A 20,806-nucleotide genomic window follows, 5' to 3' on the forward strand; every position below is an offset into this window, starting at 1 on the left:
GTAAAATTTAACTACAATGTATCTTGGGGTTTGCAGCATGGGGTATTTTTCTGGAGAGGATCTATGTTTTTTCTCTATTGATATTTCATTTTTTATGTTGTAGGCAAGTATCTTCTACTATTTCTTGCCTTGTGGTTTTGAAATTTTATTTTTATCACATTGTCTTCTTCTGGGGGACCTAAAAACCCTAGATTTTCTCTCCTTCTCGATTGTCCTTCACTTCTGCATATTTACATTGACAATCTATTGTTCTCTCTTATTTTCTTGGTGAGATTTACCATTACAGATTCCAGTTTTTTCTATTCGACCCATTATTTTTTGCTGTGCAAGCCATAAATTCTGTTTTCATAATTCTTACTTCTCTTTTGAAGCATTCAGGAACAATGTGTTGTGGTTCTTCTTCAAATTCCACAGGGTCCTCTGTCTCATCAAGTGTTGGATAATTTTCCTTTGTTTTGCAGTACTTATTCATGGATGCCTGAACTCATTTACTATATCTGGAGGCCATATTTCCTTCTGTTGTTAATGTTTTCCCTGTTAATTTGTCTGATTATTTTCAACATTTTTGAGTTTTCTTCTTTGTAACATATTTGGTCATCTCAGCCTTTCCCTGCCCCCTCTCCCCATGATTTTCCCCTATTCATTTTTTGACTCTATCCCTTCTGAAGGTAGTTTTCTTAGTGGCTGTAACTCACAGCATCTCAGTTTCCTTCTATGTTGGATAATTCATAGTTCGGTAGCCTAGGTCTTTCTCCCAAGTGACTTTTGGGTGGTCACAATTCACCTCAGCTTGAAACCATGCTCTTTACCTTAGGCTTAGTGGAGAGCTACATAGCCCTCCCCCAAGTCTTAGTGTCCTGTTTTGCTCTGCTCAGTTCTCTGCAAGCACTGGCAGTTCAGAGAGCTGATGAGCTTGTTCTATGAAGTTGTTAGTTTTGCAGTTCTAGTGCTGTGGATTTGTGGCCCCCAGTTCCTGTAGGGCTGCCACATACTCTCCTTGATTAACTTCTACAGCCTGGATCCAGGGAACTAGAAAAAAAGAAGAAAATGGGGTGTAGGGTTGAATTGTGTTGCCAGCCCATTTGAAAGGTCTTGGGTCTCTTGTTATTATTTTGGTCTCTTGTTATTATTCATTCATTTCAGGCATGTCTGACTCTCTGTGACCTCATTTGGGGTTTTCTTGGCAAAGATATGAAATGGTTTGCTTTTTGCTTCTTCAGCTCATTTTACAGATGGAGAAACTGAGGCAAACAAGGTTAAGTGACTTGCCCACAGTAACACAGCTAGTTAGTATCTGAAACTAAATTTGAACTCAGGTCCTTTTGACTCCTTACGATCTATATTACCTGAGAAGTAACTTAAACTCTGAAGAGTCTCAGTTTTCTCATCTGAAAAAGAGGATAATAATATTTGCATGACCTAATTCACAAGATTTCTATAAAGAAAGCAGTGCAGTCTGAAAATGTTAAGGCACTATAAAAATGTGAGGTGGAATTATAATTATTAGTCATTCCTTTGAACACAAATTGTTGGGGTATGACTGGACAAGAGTTGTGGAGACAAACTAGGAGAACTTAACTACCATACATTTCTTTTCTTTTCAAACATTTGAAAAAGATGCTTTGGGAAACCTTGAGATTTTATACAAGGCAATTTGAAAATTGCTGCTTCAGTTGAACAATATGAGGCTTAGATCATTCCGTTTGCATAGATAATAACATGGAATTGTTGCACCTTGAGAAGATATGAATTTAGGGCAAACTAAGGATCTTTTTTTCTTTTTGCTATAAAAGAAATGAAGATTTTTTTTTTAAATCACAAAGCACTCTTTCCAGTTGATTGGCAGTTCTAGCAGTAGATAGTCTGCTGGCAGGTATTTTCATTAGTGTTAAATGTCAAAGTTATTGAAAAAAATTCACACTAAATTCTGTTGGTAAAGAAGTATATAGAAATGTGTGCTATTTGGGATCTCCTGGTTAATGAGGTGGTTGAATGTCCCCCTCCACAGATTTCTTGTGACTGGCAAAAAGAAATAAACTGCATAACTACATTTTAGTCATTTTGATATAAATATTTGAATGCAAAGTAGACCTTAGAATTCTGTGCAGATATACTATATCTAACATTTCTAGCACTGCCTTTAAAAAAAGAGTACTTTCAAATATGACATTTTATATCTATCTACTTTCAGCTAAAACACTTAGATATATTCCAATCTGGTTTCTTTCTTCCTTATTTTTTCTGTCCTCAGGAAACTGTTCCAGACAGGAGCTCTCAGCAGGAAATGTGGCCCTGTGTACAATAAAGAAACAAAACAGCCCGTAAAACAGCACCTTTCTCCTTTTGCTTTGCTGAAAGTCAAAAGCTCTATTGTTGTTTGGAAGCTACCAGGAACTTTAGTGGAAAGCCTCTGTATATTAGAGGTCCCAGGATTGTAGGAACCCTCACAGGTCTTTCAGGAGAGCCCCTTGTGTGCATCCAGCTCAAGGTGAATTATAATGAGCAGGCTGGAAAAGATATACAATAATGGTGAGGGATACTTTGAGCCTGCAGCCTTTGCCATTTAGGCTGTAGTTGTCAATTTAGGTATCCCCTAATGTCAAAAGAGTACTGCCCTTCAGAGGAGCTGGGCCTAATATATCTTTTTCCATGGTAGTCTGGAACTAGGATGGATTACCATTTATTTGTCACATTTGGAAAAAGTACACACACACACACACACACACACACTCACACACACTCACACACACTCACACACTCACACACAGAGAGGATGGCATTACAGTAGGTTAATGAGACAGCTTCCAGTGCTATGCTTGGAGGGACGTTAATGGAGGCCAGAATAAATAGATCATTGCTACAACTGTATCACAAGAAGAATTAGCATAGCCAATATCTTCAGGGCTACATCTTCCATCTATTCCTACTCATTTCTCAGAAGCGGGAACTACAAAGTAGTACATTGTTGCTCCTGCCATCAGCTCAGTCTAATAGTTCCCATTATTCATAGCAGGGCAACTGAGGTCATGACTGTGAGCTTTGTGCAAAGGATCCCACCAGCCATGCTTTATCATCTTGGAGATTGGGAGCTGTATAGCAAATGGATTAGGGAAATGGTCTATTCTTTGTCTGTGAGATATGGATTTGACCTTATCTTGTCCTTAGGTTTCTTCTGTGATCTTATGAACCCTAGATAGAAGACTTTCAATCAGCTATTAAAAAAACAAAAAAACCCCCAAAACCCCACCCTCCAACTAGGCATTGTTTTTGTGTTTAAAATGGAGTTCTGAACATTGTTGATTAGATCTCTGTAACTGAGGAGGTGAATTCATTGCCATTAGTAACTAGAAGACAGCTTTGTTGTGTTTCAGGAAAACTCAGAATTAATTTGAAGTCAAATAATAAAGCAAAAGCCCCCCCTCAAGCAAATGTATACTTGGACTTCTGATTTTGTTTCTTGCAGTCACTATTGCCACAAGGCTGTCTTTGTCGCCTTGCTGTTCTGATCATTACACATTTCTTAAAACATATCCAGAATTTTGACACCCTGTTTTTCTCCCAAAGTTGAATAGGAAGCATCAAAAACATTTACCAGATTACCAGATCTTTTCCTCCTCTACTGATTATCATTTTAGAACTTTCAACCTCTTTACTAAACCTGGATGAACAATCTTTACATAATACACTGAAAGAAAGCATTCTGAGACTTCTTTGGGAGATAAATGCAATTGACTATCTTTCTGTGCAACTACAATTTAGCCTGATGGGCAATTCAGTTCTTTTGGGGTGGTGATGAATGAGATAGACTGACCTTGTAACAGAAGATTTACCTTGGCTCTTGTCTCAGTGCCACTCTCCTCAATTCCCCTTCTTCCCTCCCAGTTAAAGATGAATTTCTTCTTTTATCTGTCAATGTACCTCAAGTTAGCTCTATATTTCGATTCTCTAGTCTTCCTCCCTCGTGAGTCATCTACATCCAAATTTAATTCAATTAAATAAGCATTCATTAAGCACCAGATATGTTCAAGAAACTGTGTCAGGCACTGGGAATACAAAGATAAATAGTCTCAGAAACCAATTTAGAGTACTAAGTCTCTTTTCTAGTATGTGTATAAAGAAGTTTATAGCATAAAGTACACAAAAGGTGACTGTGTTTTTGTCTAGGGTATAACTTAGCCTGCCTTAATATTTAGTCCCTCAATGGGTATTTATTTATTTATTTATTTATTTTTGGGCAATGTGACTTGCCTAGGGTCACACAGCTGGTAAGTGTTAAGTGTCTGAGGCTGGATTTGAACTCAGGTACTCCTGAATCCAGGGCCGGTGCTTTATCCACTGCGCCACCTAGCTGCCCCCTCAATGGGTATTTATTAAACACAAATGATAAATGCTTAGTTGTGGTAGGCACTGAGCAGGATTCAAAAGAATAGTACAAATCAAATTTCTCAGTTGAATTCTGCTTTATACCCAGGGCTACTAGTTCTCAAGCATGGTTCTATCTGATTAGACAACAGATGTAATACCTGAGCTTAATCAAGACTATGTTTGCAAGAAGCCATAGGAAACTCAAAATGGAGTTCGTGTAGTCCTCTTACATGAACCTTTTCCTGATCTTCTCAGCTGCTGGAGTCCCTTGTGGAATTATTTGGTAGATATGTTGCACTTATTTATATGTTTATGTGCTGTTTCCCCAGTAGAATGTAAATTCCTTGAGGGTAGTGTGGAAATTTATTTTGATTTAGGGACCCTACCTTTGGGCTGAGATTAGAAAGCCTTATAGGCTGTACAACACGCCAGGTCAGATAGCTGGGGGAGGGATCCCCAGCTCCCTCCACCCTGAGAGCATCTATCCGACAGATCCCGGGCTTGTGGAGGCCGGGCTCTGGCGTAGCCCGTGCCAAGGTCCCAGGTGTACAGCAGGGGCACAGGCTTCTGGAGACCTAGGGGTGTTACGCATGGGAGGCTCAAGTGTGCCCACCTCCTCCCAGCTGCAGCTCTGTCTGTACTAAGAGAATGGGGAAGGAGAAAAAGCTAAGAGCAAGAAGGGACAGAGGCCTATACGGAGAAGGGGGCGGGGTGGGGAGGAGATGAACAGAACAGAGGACACTGGAGCACTAGGAGAACAGAAGGAGAGGTCAATGAGAGAGAAACACAGGGGTTCAGCAGTGGCAGTATGGAGAGGAAAGTTAGACACAGGGGGATAGACAAAGGGAAAGGGGCTTAGAGTTAGTGAGAAAGGACCTGAGCAGTGAAAGTGGAACATACCCTAAGGCAACAGCCCTATTGTATTAAAAAAGTTCTAGGCTCAGCAGGTGGAAGCACCAGAACACAGGTTGTACATTTCATTTCCCTGTATTTTTATGTTTAAATAGTATCTCATAAATAAACTCGGCTTTGATTATTTGGTTAAGAGGCTTCTTAATCTTTTGCTTATCAATTTTGGGAGTGGAACAGGGTGGTGGAACTTTATAAGTGGCCCATACTAAGTTAATAGCAGTCAGATAGCCAGTCAGTCAACAGTCCCAAATTAAGTACCCCAACAAATTATTCCCCAAATTAGGCCAGTAAGTTAATAAAATATTTCAACATTTGAATGGTGACCACGAAGGGACTTACGGCCCAATTATAATTTTTCATAAAGTTATATTTTTTCATAAGTCCAATTATATAATTTTCCAGACTAGCTAGCTAATAATAATTTTTTTACAGTAGGGATTATTTCTATTTTTTGTATCTGGAGTATAACAAGTACTCACTAATAAATATTTGCTCAATGAATAAACAAATGATCTAGTTGAGATGGGTACTTCTTTTTCCTCAAGTTTTACTATCAGTAACTTCAGGCCTACATTTCCTGAGTGAATGAATGAATGAACCATTTATTAAGCTCTTACTATGTGTCTTAAAGAACTGCACTAAGGGCTGGGGATCTAAATAGCAAGACAGCCATTGCTCTCAAGGAACTCACATTTTAATGAGGAAAAGAATACATAAGCAAGATTTCAACTGCAAGTTAGATAGAAAGGGCCCATGATCCTTATGGTGAAGTGGCAAAACAGAGCTAATGAATCTTCTTGTGTATTATCTCCAATAATAATATGTCAGTTGTTGATGTTGAACCATTTTACAATTCCAAGGATTTTGTTGGGAAGAAGTTTTGCTTTTTGGTTTTCAGTAGCAGTTCCAGAAGCATTTTCCAGACTCCATCCTGTTAAGGGCTAAAATTCTAGCTAAACTGTCTAAAATATCTAATGAGTGGTCACCAATAAATTATAAGCTTTAGCAAGAGTTAGACTTTTAAGCATTTATTAAGGAGAATAAGAATTTGGTAAAGAGAGAGAAAGGCCTAGATTCCTATCTATTAAAGGGAGAGCACATTTCTAGCTCCTCTCTCCACCAGAGTCCTCAGGAAAGAGAGTGAGACCGAGAGCGAGCGCCAGACTCTTCCTTCCTCCTCCCACTAGCCCGCATCACTTCCTGAAGCCAAAGAAAAGACTCCTGGTCTTGCCCTCAAAGACCTTCGCTTCGTGGGTGGAACTCTTCTACAGTAAGTCTCCAGCAGGTGGCGTCATTCCAATCGTTACAATCCCCAAAAAGGTTGTTTTTCAGGATGACTGACAGGGCATTGGGCTGGAAGCTTTGATCTTCTCAAGATTCTTTGGTTTAGGGTCCAGGATTGTTTTCATCAGGGTGGATGGTGATTGAGGTGGTGATGGTGGTTTGATTTGCCCAGCACTTGGTGCCTCCTGTCTCTCCTGATGACTTTGCTGCTTTAGCTAGGCTGGTTTGTTTGTTCTGTGTGTGGCAGTTGGTTGGGATTACTATCCCCTTATCCACAGGAGCTATTTTCTCAGATGACTGAACATGAGGGCTGGACTGGAAGTAGGATTAATGGTCTGGGAAGTGATGCCACCCCCAAGTGCCTGTGTCTATTTGCTTGTTGACAGCAACTGGTCAACAGTTGTTGTTAGTGGTAATGAAGAAGTTGGGTCCCCAGTGCATAATGATTTCTCCTCTCATTGATGGTTGAGAGGGCTAGGCTTGAAAAAGTTTTGTTGGTTTAGAGAGCACTGGTTTCTGGTTCCTAGGCTGTTTTTATAAGGATTTGAGGGGGGATGGTTGTCAAGGGGGTGGTGATGGTTTAACTCGCCTGGCATATGTTACCTCTAGTCCAATTCCCACAGCCTTTTTAGTTTTTTCTCAAGATTCTTGAATCAATTACCCATTTGCTCCCCAAACTCACTTAATTCTTTGTCTTGTCCCCTCCAACATAGTTTTCCCCTTGAAGTAGGCTGCCACTTTGAGGCCAGAGCCCCCTTTTCTCATCAGCTTCCATTGTTCAGTATTTTCTCCTGCCCATTTTAGGGGAGATCTTTTCTTTTTAGACCAATTTACAATTACAAAGCAACCTCATTTGCATGTAAGAGTACTCTTCTCAGCTGAACAGGTGTATCTTTAGAAAACACATGTGATTAGGAAATTGGGGGAGGGAAGGGTTTTAGCATTGCACATGCATATATAGGATTTTCTTTACATCTTTTCTTAGAAGTAAAGGGGGTAGCAATGAGGCAGATGTTGATTAACGAAAATTAGATATATGAGAGAGAGAGAGAGAGAATAATGTAGTTTTTTTGTTTGTTTTTTTTTTTTTGCTGGGCATTTCGGGTTAAGTGACTTGCCCAGGGTCACACAGCTAGTAGGTGTCAAGTGTCTGAGGCCAGATTTGAACTCAGGTACTCCTGAATGCAGGGCCAATGCCTTATCCACTCTGCCACCTACTTGCCCCCCCCCCCAATAATGTAGTTTTAAATAAAATGGCTATTGAGAGCATCCCACCATCTCCAGGAAACAACAAAAATCTTTCCAAAGGATGGACTGTTACAGATTTCTCCTCAGTGCAATCTTGGGCAGCTCTAATGATGTCATACACTTAATAATATTGTCTATAAAGCCCATTGTAATGGTTTGCATTGAAAGAGCTACAGTCTCTAAACAACGTACTAAACCCTGATTACCCTCTACTATAGGAATCCTTGTTCTTTTGAGTCCATTTCCTGTCAAACAACAGGGCTATAGTTCAAGGGTTTCAGAGAAATCAACGTCATAACAAACACATCAGAAAGGAAATTTAAAGAATGCCCCCAAATTGTAAATTGTGGGGAAATGTATAGTGCAATTATGAAAACAGAGAACTAAAACACACAAAATGCATCTTTAAAAAATAAATAGCAGGGGGCAGCTAGGTGGCACAGTGGATAGAGCACTGGCCCTGGAGTCAGGAGGACCTGAGTTCAAATCCAGCCTCAGACACTTAACACTTACTAGCTTTGTGACCCTGGGAAGTCACTTAACCCCAATTGCCTTACCAAAATAAAAATAAATAGATAGATAGATAGATAGATAAATGAATAAATAGCAGATGTAAAAACCAAGAGTCAGCAGGGAACAACAATTAACAGAGACATGTAGTGGGAAAGAGTACTGGATTAGGCACTAGAAGACCTGGGGTTAGTAGGAACTCCTGACTCTCTTCCTTACTAGCTATATGATCGTGGACAAGTAACTTAATTAAACTCCATTGGTTTCTTCTTGTGTACAGGAGCAAATAGAAAATTCCCCAGTTTGCCTTCAAATTCCTTTATAACCTAGCCCCCTCCTACCTTTTCAGGTTTCTTACACCTCACTCCCCAACATGCCCTGGCTGTTCTGTGAATGAGGTGCTCCATCTCTCAGGTCCAGACATTTTCTCTGGCTTTTCCCCATGCCTGGAATCGTCTCCTTCCTCCATTTCCACTACTGATCTCCCTGGCTTCCTTTAAGTCCCGAAGAAAATCCCATCTTCTACAGGAAACCTTTTCAAATACCTCTTAATTCTAGGACCTTTCCTGTTTTCCTGTATATATCTTTTCAGGAGGCCAGGAACCTAAAAAAAAAGAAAAGAAAAGAAAAGAAACTCAGGTACATATTAAACTGTCAAAACTTCAGTGGAAGAAATTCAGTTGTGGTGTGAGTATGAAGGAGGTTGGCTGGGAGGTAGGGGAGGAGAAATGGTTTTTCTGAGTGAATAGTACACAGAGAACAGTGCCACCAGGTGTATAGACTACCTGGAAGGGTATTGAATAGCCAGGCCTTCAGGGAGTCCCATGCAAGTAGTTGTTGTGCTTTTAATCCTCAGAGAACTTTGAGGTGAGGCACAGGAATGGAAGCTGTCATGGGGAAGACTGGAAATATTTATGTTGGAGAGGAAGCATGGTCCACTAGATATTGGGGGTGTAGCAGCAAAATCCCATTTAGCTTAGTACTGGTATCAACTCTGAGGTTTCTGGACATATCTCCCTATGAGACATCTTTGCTCTATCCTTTCTAATCCAAAAATCATTCTTCTTATCAAGGTAAACAAACAAACAACCACAAAACCCAAGTAAAATAAAATTGATATAGATTTGCTTTCTATCTTTGGTTATCCTCATCATAGCCACACTAAGCTATAATAATAAAATGTCTGTCATCCTTCTTTCCCCTCACTCCATTACTAAAAGGAAATTAAACAACCACCACCAAGAACATCTTTTTTCTGTCCTTAGGCTACCTCTTCAACCTCAGAACATTTCGAGCTCTGGCATCTTCACCTTCTCCTTACAGGACCTGTTGAATTTCTCAATGTTTTATTCCCCAGATTTTTTGTTCCTGTCAATCTACTGAAATTTCTGTCTCCATGGTCACCAATAACTTCTTCTTCTTCTTTTTAGTTAGGCAATTGGGGCTAAGTGACTTGCCCAGGGTCACACAGCTAGTAAGTGTTAAGTGTCTGAGGCTGGATTTGAACTCAGGTACTCCTGACTCCAGGGCCAGTGCTCTATCCACTTCGCCACCTAGCTGCCCCTACCAAAAACTTCTTAATTGCTAAATCCTACAGCCTTTTCTCCATCCCACAATGCTGTGACCTCTCTGAAGCTTTTTGCATGGTTGACTATGCATTTATGCCTACATGATCTTACTATTCCCTTCTCATTCTCCTTTGCTGCCTCTTCATTCATCACATAACTTCTGAGTCCTGATGTCTGTCAAAGCTCTGTCCTAGGCCTAATTTTTATTCTTATTCTTCATAGTTTTCACTCATTCAGTTCAATTCGCATTGGTTCAGTCATCATCTCTACACACATGCCTCTAAGATCTACTCAACCAGTCCTATTTTTTTTTCTCTTGACATTTAATCTTGTTTGTTTTTTGGTGAGGCATTTGGAGTTAAGTGACTTGCCCGAGGTCACACAGCTAGTTAAGTGTCAAGTGTCTGAGGCTGGATTTGAACTCACATCCTCCGGAATCCTGGGCCAGTGTTTTATCCACTGCGCCACCTAGCTGCCCGACATTTAATCTTGAGAGATATCATTATGAAATTAGGGAGATCCCAGACCTCTTACAAAAATTTATCCCACTTGACCTATCTTATGTTGTTAGAGTTATTGCCTCCTCTACCTAGAAAACCTTAAAAAGATGAAATTTAAGGTGAATTCTGGACCATTGTGTTCTACTTAGGCAGGACTGGATAGGGGAGTAGATCTTTTGTCTAGATTGCCCAAGTCTTCGGGTAATTTTGAAGTAAATGACATGACCTAAGTTATGTTCTCCAGCCCCTCATTAGAATAGACCCCCCTCTCATTATAATATTCATTATTTCTCATTACTTGTTTACAAACCAGTGTCAATTGCTACCCTCAGGAACACCTCCTCTCCCAATGGCATATAATACTTGAGTGGGTTTCATGAGGGGTCTTTGGAATTTGAGAGGATCACTGACCCCCTTTATTAATTATATGCAAGCAAAATTATTAAAATTATTAATTACCCAGAAACGATGTCTCTTGAACTTTTTATACAACACAGATCTGCATTCCCTTGCCCAGTTCTCTACTAGACATCACCTAGATAATGCATCTAAAATAACATTATCTTTTTCCCTAAATAACGAAACATTCTTATTTCTTTCGAGAACACTGTCATTGTTCCAGACACCTACATTTATAAACTTGGAGTCATTTTTAACTCCTTCCTTTTCCTCAAATGCTCCCCCTTCTCAAAATTCAACCAGATATTATTTATTTTTATCATCACCAAAATATCTTGAAATTATTCCTATTTTCCACTTATAAAACCATCACCAAGTATAGAACTTTAACCTTAATTATTATGATTCCCTCAATCTCCATGCTTCTAATCTCTGCCATCTTCAGTCCAATTTTCTCATGCTTGCCAAAATAGATACACACTTATTATTTGTTGGGCATTGTGTTAAGCATTGGGTTTGCAAAAACAAGAAAACTAGATTATCCCTGCTTTCAATACACAAATTCTAATGGAAGGATAGCTAGGTTGTGCAGTGGATAAAGCATTGGCCATGGATTCAGGAGGACCTGCGTTCTAGTCCGGCCTCAGACACTTGACACTTACTAGCTGTGTGACCCTGGGCAAGTCACTTTTCCCTCATTGCCCCCCCAAAAACAAGTGTGCCAGAAGGGAATTGAGGAACAGTGTGGTTGTTCCTACTGATGATATGGCAGTGCCAGACAAGAAATAACCCATCACTCAAATATAATCTTCATAAGTCACAATTCTTATTATATCTCTCTCTTATCCTTTTAAAAGTCTCCAGTGGCTTTCTGTTGCTTCTAGAATAAAAATAAAATCTCCTAATTATGGCATTTTAAGCAGTGCATAAAATAGCTCCAACATATCTCTTCATCCTTATCTTACCTTAAACCCCTTCACATAATCCATGTTCTAAGTGAACCAGAGCTAGTCTCCAAACTTGACATTGCTCTGTCCACAATGTCCCATGTCAGAAAAAACTTTATCTGAGCCTTTAAGGATTCTTATCTCTTTTCAAAGCTCAGATCTTGTCTCCCCCCTTCGAGGAAAACTTTCCTGATCCCCTCAGGTGTTAGTGATGTTTTCTTCCCTTCTAAGTGCCTTATAATTATTTATGGGTTTGCCATATCCTTCCAGTAAGTAGAATGAAGGTTCTATGAGGGCAACACTGTTCCTTATTTTGGCTTTGTGTGACCAGTGTCTGGTACACAGCTGTGAATACAGTAGTGCTTAATTATCATTGAAGTAAATAGTATTTAGCTAAATGGTAGGAAGGTACTTTGGTATAGTAGACAGATCATTGAATTTAGAAACATGGGAATTGAGTTCAAATATCAGATAGACTACTTACTACTATGTGACCTTAGTCCATTCCAATTTGATAATTCAGCCATACCCAGATGATAACACCCACTTAGTTTCTAGTTCCATATGACTCTGTGTCTGACCTGCTGAATGTCACCTCCCAACATAGCTAGATTGGTTCTTGGAAGACAGATGTAAAGATTTTCAACAGACTTGGACTGAAAGCCTTTCCCAGTATTGGTAATACCTTCTAGGACTTGTACTGTGTGGGCACAGTCTTGAGGGTTGCAGAGCACCTTTCTAATATCATGGAGGATCAGAGGAAGGCTTTAGTAGAGGCCTAATTAATGAGCTTGCTGGTTATTATTTCTTATTGCAAACACAATTATTTTTCTACACTTGTGATGTCGATGCTCTTTAGTTAGGAACTCACTTTTCTCTTCCGGCCCTGGATTGTGCTGTCTCTATTAGCACAGGGCTACAGCGAAATATTCAATTAAAGCTCACAAGGTGAATTCTTTAAAAGAATTTAGGAAATCTGGCACAAAGGCATTTTTTTAGTCAAATTAAACCCTGTTACCTGAATAGAAAACCTTTTTCTTTTAAAATACATAGCAGCAAGACCTTCAGAACCTATTTATGCATTTCAAAGACTCAATTCATTTATAGAATTTTTTTTTTTTAACTTTCTTTGTGACAATAGTTCCTTTTAAGGAGATTGGTGGTGAAGGGTTTTTTTTTCTTTTTTTTTTCTCCTGGTGGCAAGTTCTTAATTTGCATTAGCAATTTATTAGAAAGAGGTACTAAGGGCTGCATGTGGATTAGCATTTGCAACAGCACTGGAGTTTTGGAAAGAAAGCCAGGGTCTGAATCTTTCTCCATGATTTCTTTTTTCCATAGGTGAATAGTGAGATTTGGATCTCTAAGGATGGGCTAAGGGTCTTGTCCTCCAAAAGATGGGGGAGGGGAAAGGAGAGGGTTCAGCAGAAAGCTTGAGAAATCTGGAAAAAACAAATATCTAAAGCACTTTTATTTAAAAAAACAAAACAAAAACAAACAACACTGCCTCTTACCTGCCTCAGTGGTTTAAGTTATTTACAGAGTGTAATTAAAGAGCTGTTACATTTCTTTCACAAGTGTGAAAGAAGCATATAATTAGAAACGCCTGTAGGTGTGAGTGACTTACTTGAGACTCTTTCTATGGCATGTGGAAATGAAGGGTCCTTGTTGCTGTGGCATATAAAACACCTTTTTTTAAACCCAAGCTTCCTTCTGTCCCTCATTAGATTAACATATTTAAGAATCTAGTTGGATTTACCAGTCTCAGTTCTGGTAAAGACCATTTTATTGAGTCATTAGACTAGCATATTACCAAATTCCAGCTCAGCTGGTTTTCCATGGGAATGAAGGTTTCTGATTGCTGCAGGCTAGCCCATATACACCAATGGCAGGGTAACCAGGGAGAAAATCACCCATTTATATTGTAGTGGCTTTCCTTATGGTGGGGCTGTCAGTCTCTTTTCCAGACAATAACAAATTCTCAATAGTTTTCTTAGAGCTTTTCAAAATAGATTGTTTGATCATCGAGACTTTCCTTCTGAAACTTGGAAATTTGGACTTCTTGCTGCAATTTACCATTAGCGATTCCAGTTTAGAAAACAGGAAATGTGAGAATAGGGAAAACACATTGTTTGGCAGCTCTAGACAACTGTTATCAAACACAAAAGTTCAACTGGACAAATGGCTTTTGTGCCATGGGAAAATTAAACCACAATAAAAGCCATAGTATAATTATCTGTCCCCAAAAGAAACTTACCTACACATAACCCAGACCAAGTAGCTGAGTTTATGGGATAGATTTGGATGATAATATAAAGGCACTTCAGGTTACCTATTGTCTGTTTGTTTATGGAGAGGTTATGACAAATACCTAATCCTTTCCTAGAAATATAACAATGGAAAGAGATTGTATACCCCCTTTTGTATTCTGGGGACTCAGTTTCAACCTCTGTGACTTTGGGTAAAACACCTCTGGGCTCATCTCTAAAATAAGGGGGTGGGATTAGATGACCTCCAAGGATTCTCCTTTTCCTCAATCCATTATCCTATTATCTTCTTTTATACTACAATCCTATCATAGGATCAATGAATCATAGTATGTCAGAGTTGGAAGGGATATTTGATGTTATTCCATAAATGCTTCACCTGGGGACCATGAACTTGTTTTTTTTTTTAATTATATTTCCTTTTTTTCCAATTTGAAACCCAATCTTATTGGTTGTACAATACTTTTTCTAAAATTATAATTATATTTCTTTTTTATAATTACATTTCAAATAACATTAATTTAAATTGTGATACATTGGATATTTTATACATTTCAAAATATTTTCCCCATCAGGAGTCCATAGGCTTCCCCAGATTACCCAAGGGATGCATGACCAAAAATAATGGTTCCCGTCCCATCTACAATACTTTTGACAAATGGTCATTTAGTGAAAGGGATAATCAGTCGAAGGGAATCACTGATTCCTGACCAGCCCATTGTAAATAGGGACAGCTCTAACTTTTAAAAGCTGTTTCCTTACATAAAGTGGAACTGCCTCTCTATGTCTTCTATTCCTTGTTCTTCATGCTACATTCTGAGGCCAAGCAAAACATATCTAATTCCTTTTCCATATGACTACCCTTCAAGTTTTTAAAGATGAAGACTGTTATCATATTCCATGTAAGTCCTCTCTCCTCCTGGGCAAAATCCCAGATTTGTTCAACCAGCTGACATGTGGCATAGTTTCAAATCACATTTCATCTTGGCCATTCTCCTTGGAGCTTGTCAAGTTTCAATCTAAACTACTGCACCCAGAACATTTCAGATATGACCTGGATAGGGAAAAGAGTATATCTGCACCATCCTCCCCCCAATTTTAATACTTCTTTTAATACAAGTTAAGATTCTATGTCTTGACAGCACTGTCCTCCTGATGACTCATAATGAGATTGAAATTCATTGAAACCCAGTGATCTTTTTAAGGTAAACTGTTGGTTCTTCATTCAGCCCTTTGACACTTGATTTCTTTGAACCCAAGAGTAGCACTGTACATTTATCCCTATCAAATTTTATCTTATTATATTTTGCCCAATGTTTGGATCCATTCAGTTTAATTTAATTTTTAAATTTTTTTTAGTGAGGCAATTGGGGTTAAGTGACTTGCCTAGGGTCACACAGCTAGTAAGTGTTAAGTGTCTAAGGCTGGATTTGAACTCAGGTACTCCTGACTCCAAGGCCAGTGCTCTATCCACTGTGCCACCTAGCTGCCCCTCCATTCAGTTTAACAAGAATTTATTGCCATTTTAGCCTGTCTAGATCTTTTTGAATCCTGACTATGTTTTCCAACATAATAATACAATACATTACAATACAATAAACCCCTGTTCTATCCCTTCCAGTTTCATGTAATCTATGCCTTTATCCAAGTCATTGCTACAAAATATTATCCAATCACAGGGCCAAGGACCTAGCTCTCTCTCCAGGTTGACACTAATCCATATATTGCTATTCTTTGTACCCTGTCATTTCACCAGTTCCAACACTTGTTTCCATCTCATCCACAAGGATATTATGACAGTTCTGCCAAATGCCTTTCTGAAAACTTGACCCATAAAGAGGACTGACTTTGTTATAAATCTGAGATTTTATTAGTTAAAATAGGATCATGCCTTATTTATTTGGAAGTCACTTACCTAGCAACCCACAACTATTCAGAAAGTATCTGAGAATCCAAAAGGAAGGAAAAAAGCCTCGGGGAAACCAGAAAAAATTCTTACCAGAGTCCATACAGCAAAACAACTCAAACATTTTGCCCAAAGGCAAGCCCCTCAGACCTCACCAGAGTTAGAGAAAATTTATATGCTAATCTCCCAAAATTGGTTATGTGATTTTTATCTCAAAGCAGATTAGAAGTTGCAAATTAGTATTGTGGTGGTGGGGCAGGGAATGCAGGAAAGAGATGCTTTCAGATTTAGGTATATTGATAGATGATAGCCTAATAGCTAGGGCAGAGACAGAACAAAATCTAACAAAAGCAGACCCAAAGGCAAAAAAAGGTATTTTTTTTGGTGGGGGTGTGTAGGTAGTTGGTATGTCAGCAAAGCATTCTATACATCTTTATCTATTACATTTGCAAGCAGTGAAAAATTACTGATCCAATGATCTTACTGCTTATATGAGTCAATCAATCAATCAAGCAGTAAACATTTATTGAGTTCCTACTATGTGTTAGGCACTGTGCTGTCATAAAAAATGCTTAATTTATATATTCAGCATGGTCATTTTCAGAAGGCAGGGAAATAATACATTTCAGAAAGATTTCCAGACAAAATTCTTAGAATTAAAAAAAATGAATGAGTAAACATAACTACATCAATAATTAGGAAAATTGACTCATGGAAAACTTCATTTATTGATGAGTGCAGATAAAGTATATCTATATACACATATATAGGTATATATGTATAAACATATATGTGTGTATAAACACATGTGCATACATATATGTGTGCCCATATGTGCATATACCTATATGCATACCTATCCCTTTACATATCCATATATAAGACTATAAATTACTGGTCTAGTGGTCTCAAACTCAAATAGAAGTAGAGCACATTAAATCTTACATAAGGATCCCTGCTAGTTAAATATTGATTTAGAAAATCGCATATTAATATTATCTAGGTACTATTATATTTTTATTTATTTTGTTAATTACATTCCTAATTATATTTGAATCTGGTTCTGGCTACACTTGAGGCTATTATTGGCCAAGTGTTTGATACCTCTATTCTATATCTATATTCTATATAGAAAATTATATGGATACAGAAAATGATACAACTATAGATTTAGATATAGGTGTAGCTATAGAAGATGATATAAAGATATTGAAATAGATATAAGACTAGACCTGATTCCATATTTCATTGGGAGAAGGAAATAATAGTAAGGTGATACTAATGAAGATGAGCTCTTGGTCAGGAATTCACTTACAGAGTTTCCTGGAGAAATGAAATGTGTACAGACTTCTCGGGGCCACACATTTGTAGCAGTATGTGCTAAAAAGAGGAGGAGGAATTTCCCTGGACCTAGGTCCTCCTGACTTTAAAGCTATTTCTTCATGTACCATGCTGCCTCTCAAAACAGATAGCATTGTACAAACTAAATCCTTCATCTTCCAGGTGTGGGATGCTCATAAATCCACCTGGAAAATGACTTTCAGATTACATGTAGTAACTATACCAGACAGCTAGAGACTTAGTATTTTTGGTGACAACTTACTCCAAATTAGGCCATCCAAATTAATGGCAATAGTATTTTTCTCTTATTTGCTCATCTTATCTGCTCAGAGTAATGGGTGAGGATTGGTTAGTTGAATTTAAATAATTTTCCTTTGAGTTATTCCCCTCTAACCACACCTCCATAATCACAAGAGTTAGACTGAGGTGTTTTGGAGATAGGTTATGAGCATTGAAACGAATTTGTATTGTACTTATGCTATCTTGGGATTCATAGTATACTGGAAGAGAGCCAGTCCTTGGTGACAGAGGAAGAGAGAAAGGAGTAGGTTTAAAAAGAGAAAAATTACTAACACAAGTGCACATAGCAACTAATTTTCATCATCAGTGTTATTCTTGTATCATATGGCACTTCATGATTTATTACTTATTTACAATCTGTAGTTTTACAGTGTGTATAAGGAAAACAAAAATTATAGAATACTGTGGCAGAGCTAACAGATGGAAAACTGGGTTGCCCATGAGTCTGGGACATCATGATTGAAACTCAGCTACAAATGATGGCACAGAACAGGTGCAATCTGGGAACCAGAGGCTGGCCCTCCTTGTGCCAGTGGGGGAGGCATTGCCAATGGTATTCATTAGGCTCCTTACCCTCATTTCAATTCATAGTTGAGAAGTAGCTGATGGGGATCTGATAGATGGCAGGTATTTTTTCATCTTAGTAAGAACATTCTGCCATGCTATGGGGACATTAACCTTTTCCTATCCCTTTGCTTTCAATGCCCATACTCTTGCCCAATTTTGTCTCTTACTTCCTAGCCCACAATTATAAAACACAACGTCAGCTGCTGGAAAAATTATTGTATTAGCAGTTTACATTATCTTTCTTTATGCTATCCACATCTTTTTTACTTTCCCTTTAGGAGCCCAAAGATCTTCTCTAATTCATTTATTCATTCATTCTTTCAACACAATTTCTTCTAGCCTCAACTATAATAAAGTCTCATTTCATACTACTTAACTTTTTTTGCTTTAAAGAATTACCTGTGAGCAACTAGGTGGTTCAGTGGATAAGGCACCAGCCCTGGAGTCAGGAGAACCTTAGTTCAAATGTGACCTCAGACATTTGGCACTTACTAGCTGTGTAACCCTAGGCCAGTCACTTAACCCTCATTGCCCCCACAAAAACAAAATCTGAAAATTGTATATCAAACATCTTCTCTATTTCATCATCCCCACACATTTGCTAATATCTTTCCTATACTTTAATGTTCTTCTGCTTTGTACAATCAACAAACCTTTATTAAGGTAACCAGCTACCTATCTGATACTCTACTAAGTGCTGGTACACAAAGAGAAAATTTAGACATTTAGACAGTCCTTGCTTTCAAGTAATTTTAGTTTATGTATGTGTATACACACATATACATATATGCATACACATACATATAAATTTACATTTACATATACATATTCATACATACACACACACACAGAATACACTGGTGCCATATCAAATGCTCTTTCTATGACACCATATGGCTTAATCTATCATCTACCTGATTGGCATTTGAAAAGTATGCCTTACTGATTGATGAAGAAAGAAAACTGGAGTTTGTTTTTTTTTTCCATCCTCTTCCCCAACTTCTTGCCATAAAAGAAATTTCAAATAAGAATGAACAGATGCAGAAGGTATTCTAGAGGGAAGATGAACCTTCCCATGCCCTTGAAATCATATCAGCAAGTGGCTGTCAAGTCTTCCTACAGGGAAGGGTGGCTCTGGTTAAACTCACTTAAAGCTACATCTAAACTATGGTTATCTCATTCATTTGCACCTTGTCAGAACAGTATTTCTTTAAACTACTCAATTCTTTGGAAAATTAAGATTTCAAATCAATGTTCTTTTTATTAAAAACATAGCAACAAATAACCTGCCATAACACCCTTAAATTAAACCATACTACTAAATGAATAGCAACTGGAATGACTATGGGGAAAATGCCAACTAGAAATTGCTTTGTTTGAATTTGAATATGAGTTCTAATGTGTCTACGTGAACTACTAAAAGTTTTCAACTCCTACTTTAGAATTTATACACACACCCATAGTTCAACAAAAGCAACTAAAGTTTCATATATTGGCATTTGTTTCATTCTATAACATTTCTTATTAGCATCATATTGCTGGCAAAAGATTGTGTGATAGGATCTATTTTTAAACATTAAATGTATGTGTGTGCATATGTGTTTGTATCCCCTGAAAATAGTAGCAGGAAAAAAAAAAGACATAGTATTATGTGGATTTTAAAATCAATTGATCAATAAGAGTTTTATGTGCCAGATTTGCTATGTGCCAGGTGGTATCTTGATTGCTGTGGATACAAAGGCAAAAATGAAACAATCTTTTAGGAAGCTTATGTTCTATCAGGGAACTCATGACCATATATATGTTTAAGATTCATACTATATAAATGCAAATATAAAGGGCAATGGCCCAAGAGGCAGATGTGTCTCTCTAGCCATCATAAAAAGAAGGTCATGTGATGGGGATTCAGGTTAAGGGAGAAGCCTAATCCCTAAAGAGAAGGGAAAAGCTTTTCTCCAACTCTAGCTAATTAACTCCCAAATAAAAGGAGAACTCTAATAAGAAACTAAAGTTTCATCCAAATGGACTCTAGGTCAGATTCTTCCTCTGTGTCACAGATCTCTCTTTTTGACCTCTTTTTTTGTCTTGGGCTTGAAGAACGTCTCACTTTGACCTTTTATTAGCTCTTTCACTCTAAAAATTGATCTGAAACATTATTTTAAAGCTGTTTGGTGGGGAATGTTGGGAGAGCTCAGCTGAGTGCTTTTTCTACTCTACCATATTGGCCTCACCTGTAGAAGTCCCTTTCATTGTTTCTTGAAAGGAAAAGAATAAGTCCATCTCAGATAAATGAAATTCTTAGTTGATTTTTTTAAATTAAAAAAAAATATTTATTTTCTGCCATAAGTTTTGAGGTTTATTTATTTATTTATTTTTAAAATTATTTTTGGGGGCAGGGCAATGAGGGTTAAGTGACTTGCCCAGGGTCATGCAGCTAGTAAGTGTCAAGTGTCTAAGGCTGGATTTGAACTCACGTCCTCCTGAATCCATGGCTGGTGCTTTATCCACTGTGCCACTTAGCTTCCCCCTGATCTTCTAATCAACTATAAATATTTTTGATCTTTAAATAAAACTTTATTATCTCCTACTTTTGCCCCAACATAGTGAAAATGGAAGAAATCAAAATATGTCAATGTTGGACTAGGTTTTACATGAGAGACTCTGTCCTATATCTTGTCCTTGAAGAGTTATCACT

The sequence above is a fragment of the Dromiciops gliroides genome, chromosome 1 (assembly GCF_019393635.1).
Source record: "Dromiciops gliroides isolate mDroGli1 chromosome 1, mDroGli1.pri, whole genome shotgun sequence".
In the NCBI taxonomy this organism is placed as follows: domain Eukaryota; kingdom Metazoa; phylum Chordata; class Mammalia; order Microbiotheria; family Microbiotheriidae; genus Dromiciops; species Dromiciops gliroides.